The sequence below is a fragment of the Anomaloglossus baeobatrachus genome, chromosome 1 (genome assembly GCF_048569485.1).
Source record: "Anomaloglossus baeobatrachus isolate aAnoBae1 chromosome 1, aAnoBae1.hap1, whole genome shotgun sequence".
Classification (NCBI taxonomy): Eukaryota; Metazoa; Chordata; class Amphibia; order Anura; family Aromobatidae; genus Anomaloglossus; species Anomaloglossus baeobatrachus.
The window spans coordinates 158,962,262-158,981,057 of NC_134353.1; the positions used below are offsets into that span (position 1 = coordinate 158,962,262).

General features: G+C 48.4%; 1 protein-coding gene across 14 annotated transcripts in view; it reads right to left on the reverse strand.

The window, feature by feature from the left end:
* Positions 1-18,796, reverse strand: part of TENM3 (teneurin transmembrane protein 3) — a 1,857,795-nt gene that overhangs the window by 1,746,347 nt on the left and 92,652 nt on the right. The window lies entirely within an intron of this gene.

The window sequence follows — 18,796 nt, forward strand, 5'->3', positions numbered from 1 at the left end:
ACATGCTACAGTGACCGATATAGGCCTCTTGCTCCCAGAAGACTGTCACTACCCACAAGACACAACTTTGGCACCTATCTTGTAGACGTGACATTTAAAAACCTTTCAGGCAGACAGGAGAAAAGTAACATCAATTACCCCCCTCCCCATAGGGCATTAAAAGACCTGGGAGGTATGGTCCATGCAACACACAGGCTGTGGATGGCATTTTAATTTAAAAAATGAAGACATGCCTGAGTGGCAGGAGTAGGCCTGTTCCTCCCAGAAGCTTTGCACTACCCACAAGACATAACTTTGAGACTCATTTTGGAGTCTTGACATTCAAAATCCTTTCAGGCAGACAGCAGTACAGTAGCATCAATTTCCCTCGTCCCCATAGGCCATTAAAAGAGCTGGATACATCTCTTGTGTACCTGCTACCCCACTGTACTGGATACACAAGAGGAGGCTCTGCGGTCAGAGACCTGTGTTAGAATAGTTTCGCCAGTGACAGAGGAAGAAGCAGCAGACAATGTTGGTTTGGTGGCCGGTGGTTAGGTAGGCCCATTAGTCCGCATTTTGGCTCAGTAAGATTCCCACAGTATTGCATGTTGGTTGTGAATGTGCCTGTTCATGCATGTAGTAATCATATAATTTGAATTTTTGCCTCTACTATGTCATTGTTTACAACATTGGCAGATAACATAAGTTGGGTCATCTTTTGCGGTCTCAAAAAAGGCCCAGGCTAGGCGGGTTTTCCTGCAAACTTCAGACCCGCAACCACTGCTGGCCACAGACAGAGTTGTGGATGAGGATCCAGTGCTTCTCAATTCATGGTTGCATCCCCATGTGTTTGTGCGGGAATTGCCAGCGTAACATCCTCAGCTTCCTCCTCCTCCTCTTCTTCATCTGCTGAGATACTCAGCTGTGTGCCTCTTGGTTCACACCAAGTGGGATCTATAACTTTGTTGTCATGCTGTATGTTGTTCCCCTCCTCCTCTTCCTGACCTGACATCACAACACAGTATATGTGCATCTCAGGTATCCGAGTCTCATCATCATCACCTCCACCCCGGGGGTTGAAGTCAGTTGACGATGCGATGGTCGGGATCCTGCTGGGACCCTACTTCGTCCAAACCAGGATACAGCTCACAAAGATTTTGAGCATTGGTGCAGATGCTTTCCTCCTCAAGAGTCTGGGAACCTTTGGAGCAGACCTCTGATGCCCATGAGAATGTGTGAACAGTTCTGCAGACTCATTCCCCACAATCAGTTTGCCAGTTGGAGATTTGTAACGCGGGCACAAACAAGTGTAATTAGGGTGGCACCTTTGGGAAACGAACTGTGCATCATGTTGAGGTGGAGGAAGAGGAGGAGAGGCCACTTGATGCAGTGCTTGCCATCCACACTAACACCTGTTTAACAGCCTCATTTCAAAGCTGAAGTGATGTGCAGTTGCCAATGAAATCTAGTGCAGTAGGCTGTCCAGTAACGGAAGTTGTTCTCATTTCTATGAGGATAGGATGAGCCGGCGTTTGCTCACTAGACCTTTGACTAACAGAACTTCCCACACGTACACCTCCAACATCTCGTCATTTCCCCCTTCCACGACAACTTCATCATGATTTACTACTTTTGGTTAATGTACCCTTCCCCTTTCAAACAGTTTTTCACAACCCTAAGCTTGCAACTGTCACCCACATGACACAAAAGATAAATTATTTTTTTGCTGCCTGAGTTGGCAATATTGTGAAGGCAATAAAAAGTACCAGTACCCACAAATGAAGTTCACTGCGTAATTTGGAGAAGACATGGTAAAGTGCCAATAATACCTTTTTAGCATGTTCAATAGCAAATTTTCAGCAGGCACCACTAACAATACCTATTAATACCAATCTCCTATCTATCTCAGCTACTGTACCTAGCATTAAACCCCTAACTAAGTTCACTGTCTAGCAGCCCTGGCAGCAGCATCTTCCCTAACATTCAACATTCACAAAATGGTGCCGATGCAACATGTCTACGATTTATATGCACATGGACATGTGACTTAAGCAGCCAGTCACAGAAGCCCTTCGGCTTGAATCTTGTGGATGTTTGCTGCACCGTGATTCACTGCAGCAGCATCCATAAATAAAGTTAAGAAAAAGAAATGGCACCGTGCACCTCTGTCTTCTCTTTGTTCAGATTAGCCACCTCTTCCACTGATTTTACACATGCCCACATCAGACAGCACCACAATCTGATCCAAAAGCAGAAAATGCTATTAAAGAAGAATTTTTAGAAACGCGGCCAGCATTAAGGGGCAGAAAATGAACAAAAACGAACAGTACCAACTTTTGGGGAAAGTGCTCGGGGTTGCCAAGCTTGAATGAACAGGCTAAAGGGGGCTTTACATGCAACGACATATTTAACGATATGTCATTGGGGTCACGGATTTCGTGACGCACACCCGGCGTCGTTAGCGACGTCGTTGCGCGTAACAGCTACGAGCGAGTGTTATCGATCAAAAATAGTCACCTAATCGTTCATCGTTGACACGTCGTTCATTGTCAAAATCTCGTCGGTCGTTGTGGACGTAGGTTGTTCGTCGTTCCTGAGGCAGCACACATTGCTACGTGTGACACCCCGGGAACGACGAACAACAGCTTACCTGCGTCCTCCGACAACGAGGTGGGAGTGTTGTTAATGCGACTGCTCTCCGCCCCTCTGCTTCTATTGGTCGGCCACTGTGTGACGTCGCTGTGACGGCACACGAACCTCCCCCTTAACGAAGAGGTTGTTCGCCGCCTACAGTGACGTCGCTAGGAAGGTAAGTATGTGTGACGGGTGTTAGCAATATTGTGCGCCACGGGCAGCAATTTTCCCATGACGTACAAACGATGGGGGCGGGTGCTTTCACGAGCGACATCGCTAGCGATGTCGCTGCGTGTAAAGCTGCCTTTAGGCTCATACCAAATTTGAAATTGGCAAACCTTTAGCGAACAGTTTTGCTCAAGTCTAATTGTGGAGAATGAAATGACTAAAATCCTGTGAGTCTTCAAAATTCAGATGGATAAGCAGGTGTTGGCTAACCAACCAGATATCATGGTAATAGACAAGAATCATAAAACAGCAATGATAATAGATGAGGCAGTGCCAATCACAATAATATAAGAAAGAAGAATATGAGAAGCTGGAGAAATACCAGGACCTGAAAGAAGAACTGGAGTAGGTGTGGAAGGGGAAGGAAACAGTAATTCCAGTGGTGATAGGATCACTGGGAGCAGTGACCTCTAAGTTGGAAGAATGGCTATAACAGATCATAGGAGACAGACTGCATTTTGGATGCAGCATATTTTTTATGCTTTCAAAACATGGCGTTGTACAGTATATGCACAGTTGATGGTGTTTATAGAAATCCCCTGCCCACTGTGCTTCTTTTTAAAGCTGTGTAAATCTACCTACAGTGTTGAGATCCTTATATGCAGCATGTACATTTCTCATATGGAGACGCTTGAGTGTTCTGTGTGGGAGAATGCAGCTGACGCAATGTAAATACACTGCGTCGTGAAAGCCACATAACTCACGTACCTTTAGGGTACGTGTGGGCACGTACCCTAAAGCCTGCTTTACACATTGCAATTTCGCATACGATTTCGTATGCGATTTGCAACGCCCCCATCGTACGTGCGGCATATTCAATTTGTTGAACGTGCCGCACAAACGATTAACCCCCGCACACGTACTTACCATCCATACGACCTCGATGTGGGCGGCGAACGTCCACTTCCTGGAGTGGGAGGGACGTTCGGCGTCACATCAACGTCACGAGGCAGCCGGCCAATAGAAGTGGAGGGGCGGAGCTGAGAGAAACGTAAACATCCCGCCCACCTCCTTCCTTCCGCATTGTGGGCCGGGAGCCACAGGAGGCAGGTGAGATCTGTTCATCGTTCACACTGCGATGTGCGCTACCCTGGGAACGATGAACAATCTGACGTGCAATTCTAGAGAAAGGTACGATGTGTATGTGATGAACGTTTTACCATTCAATCGCAATCGCACGTACCTGTCACACACTGCAATGTACCTTACAATGCCGGATGTGCGTCACTTACTACGTGACCCCGCCGACACATTGTAAGATACATTGCAGGGTGTAAAGTGGGCTTTAGAGACACTGCTATACATAACAGTTGAGGACGCTATATAATATGGGACGGTGCCATACATAATTAGAGAGGATGAAAATAAAGGAAAAGCATTATTCATAGTAAAAGAGGACACTATGTAATTAGGGACGGCACTATAGATAAGTGGGTTTACTAAATACCAATGGACTGTGGTATACATAATAAGGCTACAGTCCTGCATCTGTGTGAAGTGTCTGTGTGCTGCTTGAATTTTGTCTCGCACAGCACACAGACCCTTTGAGTATGTCCTATTAGTCATAATCGGATCAGAACATTATATTCACAGATATGTGAATGAATCTATACATTTTTGAGTGCATGTGCTGTCCAATAAAAAAAAATCTGGCAGCACATGGACACTTCACACGAAAGTGAGAATGTAGCCTAATGGAATTAACATGTAGCCTTGGAAATATCAATGTTACATATATTGTATACATACATTTGCCTCCTGAATAAAAAATCCTCCACATCACGCCCCTGATTACAAATATGTACCCCACCATTAACAAACAATTAAACATATAAAATGATAAATAAAGCTAAGTTCACATGTCCTTTAATCAATCATCCATTAGAACATATCCAGCAGCAAAATCATTGGCAAAAAAGTTGTGTAAATATGACGCCCTTGCCTATTAGGTCATCACAGGGTATTGTGCAATCTGCCCTTCTGAACAGTATCCGCATCCTCCTTGGTTACGGATCCTTGTTCTTTGGTGTTGCTAAGATCAGAGCCAATCAAAAGCCTAGGAACACTTTGCACCACACCCACCAGACACACCATTTGGGGGCCTGAAGGGAATAGGGCCACCCACTTGGGGGGTTGGTAGGGGAAAGTGAGAAGGGTAGCAGGAGAAGTGTGAGGAGAGGAGAAGAGAGAGGAGGTCAGGAGCTGGCCTCCTTATAGAATACTAGGTGGCAGACGTTGGTCTAGGCCTGGTAGGAGCTGGAACCCCGATCGCCGGGGATCGTGTCAAGGGGCACAGATCTGCCAAGGAGGTCAGCCGGTGGCCTTGAGCTATCTCCGGGCAGGGGCCAGGGCACGACGGGGTATGCGGACCCTAGGCCAGGAAGTAGCTTCACGCATCCTGGTAATTTACCCGACGGGGGTGAAATCGTCAAGATTCAACCCTCACCCACTCCAAAATCAGGGTACTAGCGCAACAAGGGGATAGGGCTTTTTCCAAAACACAGTCTATCAAATCCAAGCGTGAACCCTGAAAGCAAGCTCACTCCGTTAGCAATACGGGTGAGCGGGACCCAACTATTTCCACACTACAGGGTCTAAACAGTGAAGAAGGTGCCACGGAAAAGGTCACAGGCTAACAAGCAGCACCAAGGGCACGGATCCAAGCGTGCTCCCTCCTTGCTGCAGCGGTGCTCAGAATTCTGGTTTGCAACCTGTCGGTGTCAGTATTCTTGGACTGAGTGAGTACACAGAAAACCCTTTCCTCCCCAACGGCACCTTTTTACTGCCATCATCAAGCGTCGGGGCACAACCCCCTACCCACAGAGGGGTTAAACACCTTACTGCCATACCACCGCCACTGGGCGCTCCCAACAGCAGCGGTGGTACTCCATCTTACCAAGCACCGTGGATGGCGTCACAAACTTCCAACTCCCCTGTACATAATTCCCCCCTTTTCACTTCGAGTGTCCGCACGACATCCCTCCCAGGTCCGGAGACCCCTCGAGCAACCGCGGTTCTGGATCCGAGTGGCTCGGCCGCTGACACGGGGGCAGTACATAAATACTGTACAACGTTTTTGTCCTTTTTGAAAAAATGGATTTTTGCAGGATCCGTCTTTTTTAACATAGAAGTCTAAAGGTCGCTTTACATGCTGCGATATCGTTTTACCGAGATCGCTAGCGTGCATACCCGCCCCTATCGGTTGTGTGACATGGGCAAATTGCTACCCGTTGCGCACAACATCGCTTAGACCCGTCACACTACTTACCTGCCTAGCGACGTCGCTGTGACCGGCGAACCGCCTCCTTTCTAAGTGGGCGGTTCGCTCGGCGTTAAAGCGACGTCACTAAGCGGTCGCCCAATAGAAGTGGAGGGGAGGAGATGAGCGGGACGTAACATCCCACCCACCTCCTTCCTTCCACATTGCCGGTGGTAAGGTGAGGTTCCTCGTTCCTTCGGTGTCACACAGAGCGATGTGTGCTGCCGCAGGAACGACAAACTACATTTTACACACAGCAGCAACGTTCATTGGGAATAGAGGGGGATGTCACCGATTAGCGATTTTGCACGTTTTTGCGACAATGCAAAATCGCTCATAGGTGTCACACGCAACGACATCGCTAAAGCGGACGCATGTGCGTCACAAATTCTGTGACCCCAATGAGATTGCTTGAGCGATGTCGTAGCGTATAAAGCGGCCTTTCGGCTATGTGCCCACGGGAAATTAAACCTGCGGATTTATCTGCGAAAAATCAGCGGATTTTCTGGATTTTCCAGATAAATCCGCAGGTTTCAGCATATACAGACACTCCCCATGTTATCCTATGGGACATGGGGAGTGCTGTGTTCATGCTGCGGATACGTGCAGCTGCGGAATATGCTGCGGAAGTCCCGCAGCCGCACTTAATTGCATGTCAATTATTTCTGTGGAATTACCTGCGGAAATCCTGGCTCTCCACTATGGAGATAGGGCCAGGTCTTCCGCAGGTAAGTTGCATTAATGTCTGCAGGTTTACCGCAGCTATTTCACTGTACTACCGCAGCTAAAAATAGCTGCGGATTCCAGCGAGCAGCTGCGGGAAACCTGCGGCCGTACCTGCGGATATATCCGCAGGTACAAACTCCCGTGGGTACATAGCTTAACAGATCAGTTAACGGATTGATATTTAGCCATTCATTTTTCTTTCATTTGTAAAGGATCCATTTTTTTTTCTTACTAAATCAGTTTCAAATGGAACATAAATAGCAATCAGTTTACGGATCCTTTTTCCATAGTCTCCCATGTTAAAAAAACAATCCTGAAAAAATCAAAACGGATTGCTGCTGGATTACTGGACTTGTGAACATAGCCTCAGCTGGCACTATGCCCCCAATCAACTAATCTATGCCGCCCAATAAATATAAATTAGTCAGTTCTAAGAAACACTCCCCCTATTTAATTGTAAGGCTATGTGCACATATTGTGTTTTTGTCATGGAAAATATGCAAGATTCCTGAAATCTCACATACACAATGTTTATTTTTGGCTTGCAAAGTTTAACCAAATTCAGATCTGGATCATGTCAATTCCTGCAGCATTTTTGCAGCATATTTCACCCATACGAATGAGTGGAGAAAGATATGCAACAAAAACTAATTAAAAAAGGCACATTTTATGCATTGTACTTTCTGCCAACACATCAGGTTTTGGAGCAGGATTTTTTGCCCCCTCTGCAATCCACGGTACTGAACAGTACGATTACTCCTCCTAGGTGCATTACTCTACATTTGTCAACATTAAAGCTCATATACCATGTATTTGCATTATAGAGAATGTGCGTCTACAATGACTTTTCTTTCCCATAACCAGTTTTTTACCTATGTGCATATTGTGACCCCTAGTCCCTGTTCAGTACAAGGCTGTTGTCTGGTACAGTTTCACATTACTTTGCAAAGTCACTTGACCAACAACTGAACTAAACTCCTTATGGAAACACAGATGAGAAACTGTGGAAAGAAAAGCACAATAGGGTCTTACCCCAAAAAGGGAGGAAGATATGTAATAAAAACACACTCACCTATAATGGTTGTGCCAGTCACAACCACTATACAGGCATATATAAGATCCAGGTCCAGGCAGCAGTCCCAAAGTTGGCTGATAACAGAGAGTGATAGAAGAAGGGTCTTAATTCCGCGCCAAGGACTCAATGGATCCAGGAAGAGATTAATGCTTCTTTAATAACATGCACAAGTCTACGCGTTTCTGGAGACACAGCTCCCTTCATCAGGACATTGGCAAGAGAACATCAAATCTGGTTTCAAGTGAGATGGTGAAGTATAAAAGCATGCAATGATGTCACAGGAAACACCCATCCTGAAAAAAGGGCGGGATCCTGATCATTCTGTATGTTCCAACAGTTCCCTGAATATTGAATTATGATCAAAAACAGTAATATACACTTCTACTAACATACAGTAAATATGTACAATAATCATGACAAAAGAAACAAAATAGATATATAACAGATATACTGAACGACATACACGGGGTTAGAACCTGGTGTAAAAGAAAGAAAAACAGCACGACATCGTGCTGATTATTGTACATATTTACTGTATGTTAGTAGAAGTGTATATTACTGTTTTTGATCATAATTCATTCATCTCTTCCTGGATCCATTGAGTCCTTGGCGCGGAATTAAAACCCTTCTTCTATCACTCTCTGTTATCAGCCTTATGGAAACACGGCATATTGGATAAATGCCCATGGTGGTTGTCGGTTATTACATTATTTTCTGCTATATATTTTTGCAGGTCATCTCTTATAATGTCGTGACAGATTTTGCACTCCTGTGAAGTGAAACTTACTGGATGGAAGCTTCCTTTTTAAATCCCTTAATTGGTGGTACTGTGACGCCCTGGACCCCAAGGGTCACAGGTCACTACACAACATCATACACCCTCTTCAGTGGACAGGTCACACCAGTCACACATTAAAGTCTTGTTGCCACCCTCCAGGGTTGATGTCCACACCAGGTGGGGCGGAGCCAGGCGGTTGGCCCCTCCCATCGAGGAGTTCACAGGCTGGAGGCGGGAAAAACACAGTAGTCAGTCCAGTTGTGGGCAGTAGTGAGTGAGGAGTGAAAACTGTTGGTGTCTGGGTTGGAGCCCAGGCACGTCCAGCAAGGTCGGCAGACGGTGGTGGCCGTCTGCAAGAGTTGGTGAAGGTCAGCGGAACCGTAGTACCGGGGTCGGGCGGTGGCCCGCCGGTACCAAACCAAGGAGCCGATTGGAGCCAAGCACCAGGAAGGGTACTCAGACCCCGACTAGGCTTAATGCCAACCTTTAGTCAAAGTTTCTGATTGCGGTCTGGACCTCAGGGGTTCATTCCCACCCAAGTCCCGATTGAAGGCAACAGCCCAACCGTTCCGGATAAGTGCCACCGCCAAGGGCCAGAGATTCAAGGGGCCAGTGTCTGCGGGCAAAAAGGCTCCTCCAGCACATATACGTCAGAGAGTGGACTCCCGGTGCTCAGGCATTGGAGTCAAGACACAAAACACAGGTGCAGGGAAACGACAGCCACCATCAACCCATCCAGGGAGAACACCGCAGCCGGCTGCGGGCCCCGTCCATCCAGCCGTTTGGTTTACCAAAGACTCTGTCCATCTGTGTCTGAGTGACTACACCAGTGCCATCCGGCACCTCGCTGTGCTGCACCGCAACCCTGCACCCTGCAAACCCCATCCTGCGGGAACCCAAACTCCTACCGGGTCCCGGGACCAACCGCCCCTACCCACGGAGGGGTCAACACCTAGCTGCTCCCCGCCATCGCTCCCGGGAACCCCGTCACCAGCAGCGGTGGTGCCCACCATCACCACAACCCGTGGGTGGCGTCACGAACTCTATATATATATATACATCCCAAATCCAAATTTCTCCCCTTTTCAATCGTGGGCGAGGAGCACTGCTCGAGCCCTGGGTCCGACCCGCTCGAGCCACCGAGGAGAAGGAACCGGATCCGAGCGCGATCTCCCCAAGCAGCCCCCGCGACGGGGAAGCTGGCCCCCGCCCCCGACAACTTGGCGTCACAAACAGGATTGAACCAGTCTACTTACCGGTAGAAGTGCGCCTTGTGATTCCCGTCAGCGGCGTCCCACTGAAAAATCTGAAGATCCGCCATTTTGGGAGCGAAGATTTCCCGCTCGAGTCGTCTTCCCGAGCAGTGAAGGCGCGAAAAGTGAAGCCCCGCCCCCGAAAAGGTTAAGTGCTGTAGAAAGACCAAGGGGGCAGGCGAAGATTTGGCCCCATGTGATCCTGGAAATAAGAAGCGGGGACGCCAGGACTCTGCATCCGTCTTGTTCCTGGAAACCATGCGTGCAACATCCCATGTGTGCAACATGTCGGCCCCATCTGGAAGGCCCAAATTCCCGGAGTCCGCGCCTGGGACATCGGCGTGGGTGGAAGCCCGGACGACCCTTATGTGCTGCCGGCTGCAGGTCCAGGGGAGGTACCTGATGGAGCAATGGGTGGTCGAGATAGGGGAGATCGCCGCGGCCGTGCGGGCGCGTGAGATGGGGATGAATTTGGAGGAGAGGGCGAGCGACCCATGCCCCTATGTCCTTGGGGGACAGGCCGCTGCGGGTGAGGGACCCGGTCTGCCCCCAATTCTCCTGTTACCCCCTCCGCTCCCCGTGTCGGCCTCGGCTACTCCTCCGCTTGGTCTGCCGTCCCCAACATCGGCGGCGGAGTCCGCCCCAGATGCCCTGAAGGACCCGCCTGTGGACGCAGCCCGCGGGCGACCGTATGCACGGCCCGCTCCCATCCTGCTTTCGTGTTAGGAGAACTCCCGGAAGAAGCCCCTTCCTGAGGAAGCCCAACTGCTCCCGGAAGTGACCACGCCCGAGGAAGTCCAGGCCCTGGCAGTCTGCCCGGACAAGACGGAGGTGCCCAGTACTCAGAGACCCGCCCGGCGGGCAAAGCTGGCCGCTACCCAGACCCAGGCCTCGGCTGAGGCAGCTCAGGGTTGTTGCTGCAGGGCAGTGTCTCAGGCCACGACACAGCGGGGTTCCCAAAGGAAGGTGCCGATCGTGGTTGGTACGGGGGAACTCCAGCTGGGCCCAACCCGTGCGCCTGAGGGGCAGGTAGACATCCCCTATTGGTAGCGGCAGCGGAGCCAGCTGGGCCAAGAGATCGAGGCCCGGGAGAAAAAGAAGGCCGAGGTCCTGGCCCGCACGATTAAGGAAAAGGACAATTTGAGGTGCGCCACCTTCTTAGTGCGGGGCCCGAGGTGCAAGGGCCAGGTCCGGCACTTTGACCCCGACAAGGGTTACGGATTCCTGTACGAGCCTGGCCTGAAAAAGGAAGTGTTTGTGGCCCGCAGGGACGTGTACCCCCATCTGCCTTTGGGCCACCCGGACCGTGACCTAATCCCCGGTGAGTTGGTCACCTACACCCGCCACTGTGGAGAAAGGGGCTGGTTTGCCCTGAATGTACAGAAAAGGGCACGGCAAGTAGGCCCGCAGCGCTCCCGGATCCCTCTCCCACTGTACAGCCCAGATGTGGAGCTGGAGAAGGAATATGAGGAAGGCGACCTCAAATAAGGCAGCGGATCTCCGTTGTCAAAGTACTGTCCCCGTTGGGACCTACAGTTATTTTATGGCAGCGCTGAGCTGTTGAAGCGCCCGTCCCCGTTGGGACTGATGATGTCCCCATTGTCCCCACTCCCAAAGAACACGGCCGAGAACTTGCAGGCCACCCAAAAACTATTGGGTTTGTAAATATCCTGCCCCAATTGCCCTTCCCGCCACTGCCAGTCTCCGAAGAGGCTGGTTGGAGGAAGGACCCGCAGCAGAGCAGGCTGGGGTCCGCTCACCACCAGGACCGGTAACCATCCTCCGGGTCAGGGGTCCACATGGACGTGGGGCCCCTGAGTGACTGCCGGGTGTGAAATACCGTACCCGTTCCCGCTTGGGTAGCCTGGGCCAGGTTCCTGTTTCCAGACTGGGGAAAAGGTGTGCTGCCCATTTCTTAGGGGCAGCATCAAGGTCTAGGTTGCTTGGGTGGGAAAACGGAAGGACATGGACCCGTTCCTTGTTATTAATAAAAATGTTCCGTTTGTAACGGTTTAAGATTGTGCCTCCTGTAAGGGAAGAAATGAAAAAAAATGCTTACTGTTTGTTTTTATGTTTTGTTCCCGTATTTTTATATCTTTACAGAAAAATAAAACCGGTGGTGGACGGGCAGCCCGCGGATGGTCTGCATTAAACCAAGGGGGAATGTGACGCCCTGGACCCCAGGGGTCACAGGTCACTACACAACATCATACACCCACTTCCCTGGACAGGTCACACCAGTCACACATTAAACCCTTGTTGTCACCCTCCAGGGTTGATGTCCACACCAGGTTGGGTGGAGCCAGGCAGTTGGCCCCGGCCATCGAGGAATTCACAGGCTGGAGGCGGGAAAAACACAGTAGTCAGTCCAGTTGTGGGCAGTAGTGAGTGAGGAGTGAAAACTGTTGGTGTCTGGGTTGGAGCCCAGGCACGTCCAGCAAGGTCGGCAGACGGTGGTGGCCGTCTGCAGGAGTTGGTGAAGGTCAGCGGAACCGTAGGACCAGGGTCGGGCGGTGGACCGCCGGTACCGAACCGGGGAGCCGATTGGAGATAAGCACCCGGAAGGGTACTCAGACCCCGACTAGGTTTAAAGCCAACCTTTAGTCAAATTTTCTGATTGCGGTCTGGACCTCAGGGGTTCATTCCCACCAAAGTTCCGATTGAAGGCAACAGCCCAACCGTTCCGTATAAGTGCCACCGCCAAGGGCCAGAGATCCAAGGGGCCAGCGTCTGCGGGCAAAAGGGCTCCTCCAGCACGTATACGTCAGGGAGCGGACTCCCGGTGCTCAGGCATTGGAGTCAAGACACAAAACACAGGTGCAGGGAAACGACAGCCACCATCAACTTATCCATCCAGGGAGAACACCGCAGCCGGCTGCGGGCCCTGTCCGTCCAGCCGTTTGGTTTACCAGAGACTCTGTCCATCTGTGTCTGAGTGAGTACACCAGTGCCATCCGTCACCGTGCTGCGCTGCACCGCAACCCTGCACCCTGTGAACCCCATCCTACGGGTACCCAACCTCCTACCGGGCCCCGGGACATACCTCCCCTACCCACGGAGGTGTCAACACCTAGCTGCTCCCCGCCATCGCTCCCGGGAACCCCGTCACCAGCAGCGGTAGTGCCCACCATCACCACAACCCGTGGGTGGCATCACGAACTCTATATATATATACATCCCAAATCCAAATTCCTCCCCTTTTCACTCATGGGCGAGGAGCGCTGCTCGAGCCCTGGGTCCGACCCGCTCAAGCCACTGAGGAGAAGGAACCAGATCCGAGCGCGATCTCCCCGAGCAGCCCCCGCGACGGGGTAGCTGGCACCCACCCCCGACAGTACCGTATCAGCCATCCTCCAATCCTATGGCACCAACCCTTTTACAAGAGAATGTAAGAAGATGAAATACAGCAGTCTGTCAATTTTTTAGATAAACTTCATCAATATCCATGGATAAATACCATTTCTCCCAGGGGCTTTATCATCATTTAATTTGCTCAGAAGCAGCCATACTTTTTGTGTTAGTTTAACCCCTTCAGCCCCGGGGCACTTTCCGTTTTTGCGTTTTTGTTTTTTGCTCCCCTTCTTCCGAGAGCCGTAACTTTTTTATTTTTCCGTCAATCTTGCCATATGAGGGCTTGTTTTTTGCGGGACAAGTTGTACTTTTAAATGAAACCATAAGTTTTACCATATGGTGTACTGGAAAGCAGCAAAAAAATTCCAAGTGTGGAAAAATTGCAAAAAAAGTGTGATGGCACAATAGTTTTTGGGATGTTTTATTCACGGTGTTCACTATATGGTAAAACTGATGTGTGGGTATGATACCTGAGGTCGGTGCGAGTTTGTAGACACCAAACATGTATAGGTTTACTTGTATCTAAGGGGTTAAAAAAAATTCACAAGTTTGTCCAATAAAAGTGGCGCACGTTTTGCGCCATTTTCCAAAACACGTAGCGTTCTTATTTTTTGGGATATATGGCTCAGTGACGGCTTATTTTTTGCGTCTCGAGCTGCTGTTTCTAATGGTAGCATTTTTGCGCAGATGCTACGTTTTGATCGCCTGTTATTGCATTTTGCGTAAAACTTGCGGCGACCAAAAAACGTAATTTTGGCGTTTGGAATTTTTTTGCCACTACGCCGTTTACCAATCAGATTAATTGATTTTATATTTTGATAGATCGGGCATTTCTGAACGCGGCGATACCAAATATGTGTATATTTATTTATTTTTTAACCCTTTAATTTTCAATGGGGGGAAAGGGGGGTGATTTGAACTTTTAGGTTTTTTGTTTTTTTTTTAATTTTTTAAAACTTTTTTTTTACTTTTTTTATTTTATTTTACTAGTCCCCCTAGGGGGCTATAGCGATCAGCAATCCGATTGCTGATCGCTATCTGCTGATCACAGCTATACCGCTGTAATCAGCAGATTCAGTCACTTTCTTTCTTCCTCTGCTCCGTGCCGAGGAAGAATGAAAGTGAAACTTCTTAGCACCAGGCGTCATCACATGACCCTGTGCTACGATGGCAACCACCGAACGTCACGTGATCACTCACGTGACGTCCGGAGGGGGCGGCGGTAAGAAAAAAAGATGGCCGCGCGCATATAGATCTCGCTGCCAGACTTTGGCAGCGAGATCTAAGGGGTTAATGTTCCGGGTGGAATGCGATTCCACTCGGAACATGTAGGCACACATGTCAGCTGTTGAAAACAGCTGATATGTGTGCCGATCCACGCCGCCTGCCCGCGGCAGGGGGCGGGGATTACCGGGACACGATCCATGACGGAAAGATCCGTCCATGGTCGTGAAGGGGTTAATTATATTAGGTGGTGAACCTTGATTGCTGTCTTGTTGAATGTTCCCTGGCACACAGGCAGTTCATTGGTGAATTAAGGAAACGTGCATATTTACTATCTCAGCATTCTCTTTGTCCTCTATAATTATATTACCATGATCATTTTTAGGGGCTGATAAAAACACATTTTGCCTTTTTAGCATTAACATATTTATAAAAAAGAAATTTAGATTTATTTTAATGTGGTCTGCAATTGTTTTTCTGTAGATGACATTGTTTGATTTACTTTACTCCTGGAGTGCTATTTTTGATTTCTTGTCCATGAAGATTATAAATGTCCATTGTTTTTGTCATGTTATTAGAGATTGGTGAACCTGCAGATGTTCAGGCTCAGCGAGTCGCGCCGGACTTAAAAATAGTCTGATTTGGGTCTAGCCTTTACTCAAACTTGAGCTCCGATGCTGAACCCCATATTAGTCTATGGACACCTGAACTTTAGTGCTATGAAATGGCTAGGGGGCTCAAAAAGAAAGCAAAATGGCGATTAAAGCAGGACAATTATACTTACCAAGTTTTCATGTGGCTGACACACTGTTTCCGGGTCCGCTAATTAAATCTTATGAATATTCACTGATTCCCCCTCCACCCTCTGTGACAACGTCTGTAATTGTTGTTGTCATTACCATTGACACCCCATACTTTGCACTGACGAGGGGCAAGCACCCTGAAACACCGTGTCTGCAAATTGGCATTCTGGTCTGGCATAAAATCATAAGTCATATGCAAAGGATTGTTAAAAATCCACTTCTGACTTTTAGGATCGCTACTTCCAATAGGTGGCGCTGCGCTAGAGTTTGTCTCCTTTTCTGGAGAGACAATTTGAACATTGTATTCTATGATTTTCTCCAGCCTCACCTAGCAGTTCATCTCTCCAATCCACAATATGATGCAGCACCTGGCAGATAACACACTATTCAAATTTATGCTCTTGGGGTGAATAACAATGGCTATCTAGTTATAGAGTCCCCTACACTGACATATGTCTGGCCTTTGCCACACTCCTATTTTTCTCCTTCCTACAGCAGTCATTTTCCTGGTTTCTTGGAGTCTAGGAGCAATGTCATGCTTTAGTGTTCTTAGTCCTACTCATTTATCTCTAAAATCAGCCAAACAGACATATTTACTGGATTTTTTCAGATCAGGATTAGGCCCCCTGAAACTTTCCCCATACCCTTTTTTCTGTTAATCAACAACCTACTTCTGGGTACAGACCTTCCCCACCTCCACCCTCCTCCATATCACTGGCCTCAGCCAGAGCATGCTCAGGGAGCTCTAAACCCCTCTCCAGGTTTGCAATGCTCCTCAGTGTGTCAAGCTACATAGTTAGATAATAATAATAATCTTTATTTCTATAGCGCCAACATATTCCGAGTGCTTTGCAATTCAGGAGGATAATATACAAACAAGTAACAGTTATAGAAAATACAATATTTAGAGGGGGGGAAAAAAAGAAAAGAGAAACAACCCTGCTCGTGAGAGCTTACAATCTACAATGAGATATGGGGGGGGGCAGGCACAAGTGCGGTGAGGATAGGTTAGATCCATTATCTGGGTTTCAAATATCCAACATGCTGACATGGAGCACAGCTATATTCATCCACAAAAGACTGTTCAAGGTATGCATATGTGGTCCATTAATGGTGGCTCGATTCAAAGTTCAACAAACTCAATACACGGCACACGTTACCCGGTGTTACCGGGCCTAGTTGATCCTATTTGTGACGCCAAGATCTGCCTGACCCAGGGTCGTGGGGTACCCGGTCCCAAGCTTTATGCTTTCAGGGGATTGTCACAGGTGGCCAAGCCCGGTCCCGTGGCCCTGGTGGCAGTTAAAAAGTCTGGTGAAAAAAAATAGTAAAAATAAATAAAATAAAAGTGTCTTGTGACGCCCCTGAGGCTATTGTCACTATAGAGGTACTGCACCTCAGCCAGAGGTGTGGTGCCCCATCCTGGGTAAGAAAGAGGCCATCTACTGGTTCACACATCAAAAGCCTGCAGACAGGCAATTGTTAGCTTACACATTAGATAAGGGCCGAGGCAGGTCCCATTAATGCTTAGTCACCAGTAATCTGGTTATGGCACTTAAGCCCTGTGCATTGTCTCTAGAACCATCCAGAGGGTGGAGCTTGGTGGGTGAGCTGTCTAAAAATGTGCGGAGATAAGTTTGAAAGTTGACAGTTGACAGTTGACAGTCAATCAGTCAGGAGCGGGGAGGAGACCAATTAGGGGTTTGGACCCTGGGAGCTTCTATCAGCAAATTATTGCCACTTGATCCGAGAGCAGCATAATGTAGAGACTGACAGCCTCATTCCAGCAATGTATTACTTACTGCACTGCTTGTGTAATTTTGATAAAATGACTGTTTCACCAGTAGGAGCTTACCACTAGTAAACTAGACTAGTACACCTGCAGCCAGGTAATCCAGTATAATAATCAGCTTTGAATAACCCACCACAGATTGGTAACTTTCTGCATACACCAGGACTGGACATATCATTATTGCAACTTGTGCGGTTGCACAGGAGTCAAATACATAAGAGCACCCATTTCCGCCCCGAAAGCAAGTAGAATTGTACAATATTATTATTATTTATTATTATAGCGATATTTATTCACAGTCTACAGGGAATAGGTGAGGATACACTAGGTGAGGACAGAGCTGGTTGCGCAGCGGTGAACTGGACTGAGGGTTATTGTAGGTTGTAGGCTTGTCGAAAGAGGTGGGTCTTCAGGTTACTTTTGAAGCTTTCCACGATAGCTGAGAGTCTGATATGCTGGGGTAGAGCATTCCAGAGTGTAGGGGAAGCGCGGGAGAAATCTTGTATCAGTAGTGTGGGCGGGGTTATACAGAGATCAGCATTCAGAGAACTGCTAGATCTGCAGCAGATAAAATGGTAATTTTTATAAAAATGCTAGCAAGCAGCTCAGTATATGACACACGGCTAGAAAGAAGGTCTCTGCCCCTATATTATATTGCTTTCAGATGGGAAAGCAAAATTAATGTGACAGATTCCTTTTAATAGTTAATATAAGTTAGCTATTAGGTTTTATATACCCGAAAATGGTGGCACTGCAAATTCAAGACATCCTGCATAACATAACATATATACTCGAGTATAAGCCGAGGTTTCAGCCCATTTTTTTAAGCTGAACATGCCCCCTTCCACTTATACTCAGGTCAGCGATCCACAAAAAAAATTATTCTCATATTCTCACCTCTCCTCCATCCCCGCAGTGCCTCAGCTGATCCTTTTTGACCTCTCCGTGATAGCATCCTATGCACGGGGCTGTTGTCTGCTGTCATGTCTTTACTGCAGTTGAATGCGGTGGTGCAGTAAAGCAATCAACTGCTGTAAAGCGCTGACGGCAGCGGTGACCCTGTGTATTGGACGCTATCATGGAGGGGTCTATGCCTGCAGTCTGCAAGAAGCACCCCTTGATGATTGTGTCCCATTCACGGAGCCACCACTGCAAGATGCTGTTGTGGCTTTACAGCAGTTGAATGCTTTACGGCGGCAGTGGTGCACAAAGCATTTAACTGCTGTGAAGCAACGATGGCAATCTGCAGAGGTGGCTCCATGCACGGGACACGATCATCAAGGGGTGCTTCTTGCAGACCTCAGGCATAGACCCTGTACATGGGGCCATAGCTGCCGTCAGTGCTTTACTGCAGTTGAATGCTTTACTGCACTGCCACTGCTGTAAAGAATTCAACTGCAGTAAAGACATGACAGCAGACAGCAGCCCCATGCATTGGACGCGATCACGGAGGGGTCTACAAGAAGCAGCTAAGGTCACAGCGGGAATGGAGGACAGGTGAGAATATTTTTTTTTTCATAATAAAGGACAAAAAGGGGACCAATAGGAGGATATTACTGTAGGGCACATTACTAGAGGGCCCAAGGAAGGGGCGCAAGGATGGGCACATTACAATAAGGGGAGGGGGAGAAGGACGGGGCACATTACTACAAGGAGGGACAAGGATGGGCACATTACTACAAGGGAGACAA